This window comes from Stenella coeruleoalba (assembly GCF_951394435.1).
Source record: "Stenella coeruleoalba genome assembly, chromosome: 1".
Taxonomy (NCBI): Eukaryota; Metazoa; Chordata; class Mammalia; order Artiodactyla; family Delphinidae; genus Stenella; species Stenella coeruleoalba.
The window spans coordinates 74,765,953-74,774,100 of NC_137169.1; the positions used below are offsets into that span (position 1 = coordinate 74,765,953).

General features: G+C 38.0%; 1 pseudogene across 1 annotated transcript; it reads left to right on the forward strand.

Annotated features, from left to right (window-relative positions):
- Positions 1-358: 358 nt before the first annotated feature.
- Positions 359-6,125, forward strand: LOC307189604 (DDB1- and CUL4-associated factor 16-like; annotated as a pseudogene). Its single transcript has 2 exons — positions 359-724; positions 5,841-6,125. The product of its transcript is annotated as a DDB1- and CUL4-associated factor 16-like (transcript).
- Positions 6,126-8,148: the final 2,023 nt, after the last annotated feature.

Here is an 8,148-nt window from a genome sequence, read left to right on the forward strand (position 1 = left end):
CACTAAGAAAATCAGCTTGCCTAGACGAGGACTCCTTCTCCTCTTGGGTAGCCAGGATTTGAAGGAGAGACTCTGACCTGTGCCACTGGTAAGTGACTAACTTTTACACACTGAACCGGTCCTGAGAACTGAGCTGTCTTCTTTGTAAGTGAAAAATATACAACATAATCTTGAAGGACTGCACAGTGGTACGAGCCAGAGGCATACTGTGTGTGTGTAACAGACTGAGAAATGGACAAATGAATCCTACTAAAAGGATTTTTTATCTTCTGCATCTATCTGCCAATGTTAGTGTTTTATGGGCTTAGATTATTACCTTTCTCTGGTACCTTTTTTCCTATACTGTTGTTCTATTCTAATGTGTCCTAGAAATCCCTCTCCTGATCCCTAATCAGAATCAGAAAGTGAGGAAAAAGAAAACGCTAACTACCTAAATGAGAGTTCTGGGGAAGAGTAAGATTCTTCTGAAGAAGAGGACCCTGTGGTGCCCAACCTAACACCTCTTGAGAGTCTTGCCCGGCAGGTTAAGTGCCTTTTAAAATATTCTACAACTTGGAAACATTTAAATCCTAATTCCTGGTTATATTATGCTAAACTCTTGTATGCTAGCACCCGGTCCGAATACTTCAAGAGTTAGTTCTAAGACTCTCTCATTGCTCCCATTGTGTACCCAAACTGGAACCAATTCCTGAATGGCCTCCTCTAGCTTCTTGTGGAGTCCCACCTTTTCTTTTCTTTTCTTTTTAATTCAGTGTAAGCATGTAACTTTTTTTCTTTTTTTTTAATTTAATTTTATTTATTTTTTTATACAGCAGGCTCTTAGTAGTCATCTATTTTATACACATCAGTGTATACATGTCAGTCCCAATCTCCCAATTCATCACACCACCACCACCACCACCCCGCCACTTTCCCCCCTTGGTGACCATACGTTTGTTCTCTACAACTGTGTCTCAATTTCTGTCCTGAAAACCGGTTCATCTGTACCATTTTTCTAGTTTCCACATATAAGCATTAATATACGATACATTTTTTTCTCTTTCTGACTTACTTCACTCTGTATGACAATCTCTAGATCCATCCACGTCTCTACACATGACCCAATTTTGTTCCTTTTTATGGCTGAGTAATATTCCAGTGTATATGTGTACCACATCTGCTTTATCCATTAATCTGTCGATGGACATTTAGGTTGCTTCCATGACCTGGCTATTGTAAATAGTGCTGCAATGAACATTGCGGTGCATGTGTCTTTTTGAATTACGGTTTTCTCTGGGTATATGCACGGTAGTGGGATTGCTGAGTCATATGGTAATACTATTTTTAGTTTTTTAAGGAACCTCCATACTGTTCTCCATAGTGGCTGTATCAATTTACATTCCCACCAACAATGCAAGAGGGTTCCCTTTTCTCCACACCCTCTCCAGCATTTGTTGTTTGTAGATTTTCTTATGGTGCCCATTCTAATTGGTGTGAGGTGATACCTCATTGTAGTTTTGGTTTGCCTTTCTCTAATAATTAGGGATGCTGAGCAGTTTTGCTTGTACTTCTTGGCCATTTGTATGTCTTCCTTTGAGAAATGTCTATTTAGGTCTTCTGCCCATTTTTGGATTGGGTTCTTTGTTTCTTTAATATTGAGCTGCATGGGCTGTTTATAATTTTGGAGATTAATCCTTTCTCCGTTGATTCATTTGCAAATATTTTCTCCCATTTTGAGGGTTGTCTTTTCGTCTTGTTTATGGTTTCCTTTGCTGTGCAAAAGCTTTTAAGTTTCATTAGGTCCCATTTGTTTATTTTTGTTTTTATTTCCATTACTCTAGGAGGTGGATCAAAAAAGATCTTGCTGTGATTTATCTCAAAGAGTGTTCTTCCTATGTTTTCCTCTAAGAGTTTAAAGGTGTCCGGTCTTACATTTAGGTCTCAAATCCATTTTGAGTTTATTTTTGTGTATGTGTTAGGGAGTGTTCTAATTTCATTCTTTTACATGTAGCTGTCCAGTTTTCCCAGCACCACTTATTGAAGAGACTCTCTTTTCTCCATTGTATATCCTTGCCTCCTTTGTCATAGGTTAGTTGACCATAGGTGCGTGGGTTTACCTCTGGGCTTTCTCTCTTGTTCCATTGATCTGTGTTTCTGTTTTTGTGCCAGTACCACATTGTCTTGATTCCTATAGCTTTGTAGTATAGTATGAAGCCAGAGAATCTGAATCCTTCAGCTCCGTTTTCTTCCCTCAAGACTGCTTAGGCTATTCAGGGTCTTTTGTGTCTCCATACAAATTTTAAGATTTTTTGTTCTAGTTCTGTAAAAAATGCCACTGGTAATTTGATAGGGATTGCATTGACTCTGTAGATTGCTTTGGGTAGTATAGTCATTTTCACAATATTGATTCTTCCAATCCAAGAACATGGTATTTCTCTCCGTCTGTTGGTATCATCTTTAATTTCTTTCATTAGTGTCTTATAGTTTTCTGCATACAGGTCTTTTGTCTCTTAGGTAGGTTTATTCTGAGGTATTCTATTCTTTTTGTTGCAGTGGTAAATGGAAGTGTTTCCTTAATTTCTCTTTCAGATTTTTCATCATTAGTGTATAGGAATGCAAGAGATTTCTGTGCATTAATTTTGTATCCTGCTACTTTACCAAATTCATTGATCAGCTCTAGTAGTTTTCTGGTGGCATCTTTAGGATTCTCTATGTATAGTATCATGTCATCTGCAAACAGTGACACTTTTACTTCTTCTTTTCCAATTTGTATTCCTTTTATTTCTTTTTCTTCTGTGATTGCTGTGGCTAGGACTTCCAAAACTGTTGAATAATAGTGGTGAGAGTGGACATCCTTGCCTTATTCCTGATCTGAGAGGAAATGTTTTCAGTTTTTCACCATTGAGAATGATGTTTGCTGTGAGTTTGTTGTATATGGCCTTTATTATGTTGAGGTAGGTTAACCTCTATGCCCACTTTCTGGAGAGTTTTTATCATAAATGGGTGTTGAATTTTTTCAAAAGCTTTTTCTGCATCTATTGAGATGATCACATGGTTTTTATTCTTCAGTTTTTTAATATGGTGTATCACATTGATTGATTTGCATATATTGAAGAATCCTTGCATCCCTGGGATAAATCCCACTTGATCATGGTGTATGATCCTTTTAATGTGCTGTTAGATTCTGTTTGCTAGTATTTTGTTGAGGATTTTTGCATCTATATTGGTCTGTAATTTTCTTATTTTGTAGTATCTTTGTCTGGTTTTGGTATCAGGGTGATGGTGGCCTCAGAATGAGTTTGGGAGTGTTCCTTCCTCTGCAATTTTTGGGAAGACTTTGAGAAGGATGGGTGTTAGCTCTTCTCTAAATGTTTGATAGAATTCACCTGTGAAGCCATCTGGTCCTGGACTTTTGTTTGTTGGAAGATTTTTAATCACAGTTTCAATTTCATTACTTGTGATTGGTCTGTTCATATTTTCTATTTCTTCCTGGTTCAGTCTTCGGAGTCTTACCTTTCTAAGAATTTGTCCATTTCTTTCAGGTTGTCCATTTTATTGGCATAGAGTTGCTTGTAGTAATCTCTTAGGATGCTTTGTATTTCTGTGTTGACTGTTGTAACTTCTCCTTTTTCATTTGTAATTTTATTGATTTCAGTCCTCTCCCTCTTTTTCTTGATGAGTCTGGCTAATGGTTTATCAACTGTGTTTATCCACTCAAAGAACCAGCTTTTAGTTTTATTGATCTTTGCTATTGTTTTCTTTGTTTCTCTTTCATTTATTTCTGCTCTGATCTTTATGATTTCTTTCCTTCTGCTAACTTTGGGTTTAGTTTGTTCTTCTTTCTCTAGTTACTTTCGGTGTAAGGTTAGATTGTTTCTTTGAGATTCTTCTTGTTTCTTGAGGTAGGCTTGTATAGCAATAAACTTCCCTCTTAGAACTGCTTTTGCTGCATCCCATAGGTTTTGGATCGTCGTGTTTTCATTGTCATTTGTCTCTAGGTATTTTTTGATTTCCTCTTTGATTTCTTCAGTGATCGCTCAGTTATTTAGTAACGTATTGTTTAACCTCCATGTGTTTGTGTTTTTTACGTTTTTTTTCCCTGTAATTGATTTCTAATCTCATAGCATTGAGGTCAGAAAAGAAGCTTGAGATGATTTCAATTTTCTTAAATTTACTGAGGCTTGATTTGTGACCCAAGATGCGATCTATCCTGGAGAATGTTCTGTACACACTTGAGAAGAAAGTGTAATCTGCTGTTTTTGGATGGAATGTCCTATAAGTATCAATTACATCTATCTGGTCTATTGTGTAATTTACAGCTTGTGTTTCCTTATTAATTTTCTGTTTGGATGATCTGTCCATTGGTGTAAGTGAGGTGTTAAAGGCCCCCACTATGATTGTGTCACTGTTGATTTCCTCTTTTATAGCTGTTAGCAGTTGCCTTATGTATTGAGGTGCTCCTATGCTGGATGCATATATATTTATAATTGTTATATCTTCTTCTTGGATTGATCCCTTGATCATTATGTAGTATCCTTCCTTGTCTCTTGTAACATTCTTTGTTTCAAAGTCTATTGTTTTTTAAAATCTATTTTATCTGATATGAGTATAGCTACTCTAGCTTTCTTTTGATTTCCATTTGCACGGAATATCTTTTTCCATCCCCTCACTTTCAGTCTGTATGTGTCCCAAGGTCTGAAGTGGGTCTCTTGTAGACAGCGTATATATAGGTCATGTTTTTGTGTCCATTCAGCAAGCCTGTGTCTTTTGGTTGGAGCATTTAATCCATTCACATTTAAGGTAATTATCAATATGTATGTTCCTATTACCATTTTCTTAATCATTTTGGGTTTGTTTCTGTAGGTCCTTTCCTTCTCTTGTGTTTCCCACTTAGAGAAGTTCCTTTAGCATTTGTTGTAGAGCTGGTTTGGTGGTGCTGAATTCTCTTAGCTTTTGCTTGTCTGTAAAGCTTTTGATTTCTCCATCGAATCTGAATGAGATCCTTGCTGGATAGAGTAATCTTGGTTGTAGGTTCTTCCCTTTCACCACTTTAAGTATACCATGCCACGCCCTTCTAGCTTGTAGAGTTTCTGCTGAGAAATCAGCTGTTAACCTTATGGGAGTTCCCTTGTATGTTGTCATTTTCCCCTTGCTGCTTTCAATAACTTTTCTTTGTCTTTAACTTTTGCCAATTTGATTACTGTGTGTCTAGGCATGTTTCTCCATGGGTTTATCCTGTATGGGATTTTCTGAGCTTCCTGGACTTGGGTGGCTATTTCCTTTCCCATGTTCGGGAAGTTTTCGACTATAATCTCTTCAAATATTTTCTTGGGTCCTTTTTCTCTCTCTTCTCCTTCTGGGACCACTATAATGCAAATATTGTTGCATTTAATGTTGTCCCAGAGGTCTCTTAGGCTGTCTTCATTTCTTTTCATTCTTTTATCTTTATTCTGTTCCGCAGCAATGAATTCCACCATTCTGTCTTCCAGGTCACTTATCCGTTCCTCTGCCTCAGGTATTCTGCTATTGATTCCTTCTAGTGTATTTTTCACTTCAGTTATTGTAGTGTTCATCTCTGTTTGTTTGTTCTTTAATTCTTCTAGATCTTTGTTAAACATTTCTTGCATCTTCTTGATCTTTGCCTCCATTCTTTTTCCGAGGTCCTGGATCATCCTCACTATCATTATTCTGAATTCTTTTTCTGGAAGGTTGCCTATCACCACTTCATTTAATTGTTTTATCTTGTTCCTTCATCTGGTACATAGTCCTCTGCCTTTTCATCTTGTCTATCTTTCTATGAATGTGTTTTTTTTTTTCCACAGGATGTAGGATTGTTGTTCTTCTTGCTTCTCGAGTCCCAGCTTTTCAAAAGCCCCTCATGAGTCCCAGCCGGCTTTCTAGAGATCATGCCACTCTAAATGGAGCACTGCAATTTGCCACCAAAGAGTTAAGCCCAACATTGAGTACAGCCACTCCCATACCTGAGTACCTAAAATAAATTCCTAATTCATGTGTTTCTGGTTGTTGCCGTGGCTGGTTAACTAAAACAGTTAAGGAAACAACCCGCACTGAACCCATCAGCACTACTTACTCCTACGCTGACTTCCAAAAGGCAGTTTAACAAACCCCTAACTTCATCACTATAAAGATCCACCATTCCTTCTCATATCTCTCGTGTTGCAGTTGAGAAAGGAATACAGTTACACAGCCCACAGTTGAGAAACTAAAGTCTTCTCAACCCAACTATGTCCTGTCCTGATATGCCAAAATACAATCAAGTACTGAATATATACCCAAGAGTCCTGTAACTCGACTACAGAAGATGCGCATTGTGAGCGTTCCCTTTGAAGAACCCTGTGGATAAAGTGAGAACTTCAGTAGAGAATTAGTCAAAAGGGACCTTATTACAAAAGATAAGTGAACACTCTCCACACTCAGTTCTCCCCGTAATTTACTCTGCCTGTCTAATGGACTTAACTAGATACCTAATTTTTAGTGGGAAGGAAAAGGAGGCCACTACCCCATTTGTTACCCTAACTTCAGAATAACCATTGTGGAAAGTGGTAAGTCAGCTACTCCCAAAATCACCTTTCTGAGCATACTTTTCTCTGATATTCATTTCTAGGGAAGTAGTTGAATTAAATTGAATAATTAGACAAAAAAAATGGTGGGAATATGGATTTATCTCCCAGCTTTTATATTGATAGGCCTACATATAGCACCCTTTAGGAGTTCCTATTTTGGGGGGTGGGAGTGCGGTAGTGTAGTAGTAGCCTACACTATTCCAGACCTATTATGGGACCTGAAATTACAGCATAAACATTATATAGGCTCCCACCAGGCTGTTTCTAGCTAAACTCATTTATAAAATCATATGTGGGGGTTAAACAGACACCTGTTCTGTAGGGAATATATTTCCTGCATCTTGGCATCCAGACTTTACCAAGAGCAAATAAAACACATTCCAAAGGACCACTGGGAAAGAATTAAGAGAGCATTTATGCTAGTGGGTTAAAGTATTTCATCTGTATAATGTCTCCTGGAGCAGTACTTCATGCACTTTCCACATCCATGGCAAACTTTTCAGGTACCCTTCTAACTGTAAAGAACTTTACTGCAGAAAATCTCAGTCTAATACAATCTGAAGTTAAAGAGTTTTTTAGTATCATTGTTTTTCTACATCTAGCTTTAGATTTTTTTCTGGTTGAATAGAAAGCATATGTACCCTTGTAAATGAGTCTTGCTGTGTTTATTTAGATGAGTCAAAACATAGAAGTCAACATACATAAAATGTGTGAGACCAGTAAGTCTTTCACATATCTGCAATAAAGCGTGAAACCTGTATGTGATCCTGGTTGACTGGGCATCTAAAGGGAACCAGAAAATATATTGTTAAAGATATAGCATATATCCTTCCTTGTTTTAGTTTTGCTTTTTCTTTTCTCCATAATTAAGTGCTGTATACAAAGTGGCATCAAAAAATTGAAGCATTAATGGAAACACAAATTCTATAAATGTATAGCAACTTTAAAGAGAGAGAAGAATGGTTATAACCTAATGAGTAGTTTCTTGAGCCTTAGTTGTCTCGTCTTAAGGAAAAAGGAGGGAATTGTAGTAGGTAGAAAAAATATTTGTTAATGGAAAATTACTGAACTTAAACCGTACAATGTTAGTGTAACAGAATGTATCAGTAACTGTTCCTATGTAGCTGTTCTATGAAATTAGTTTTTAAAACGTTAAAAAAATTAAGATTATAAAAGTGTAATCTCTCAGTTATTGCTCCTTCCCAAGTCCCTTCTGGCTTGCACCTTGAGGGAGCCTGCTTCTCATGTCCCTACCTCCCTGAGATACTGTCCTTGTGTCACCACCACTGCTGCCAGCACCACCACTGCCGTCCTTTCTGCAGTGCTGCAGCCACTGGCCCAAGGCCACTCCAGGCCAGACAGCTTCTCACTGCAGCTCTGGCAGCATTGAAGAGCCCTCTCTTGCTGCTTCTCCTCTGGGTGCTTCAATGATGGCCCTGCTTCTTCTGCTTCCTACTGCTCTCTCTATAGAGCTGCAGAGAAACCCTGGAGGAGCTGTGCTGCCAGAACACTAAGTGCCTCTCACCTGCCCTTGTCCCCTGGGGTCAGGTCTGCTTCTCCTCTAGCCAGATTTTCTCACTGTCTG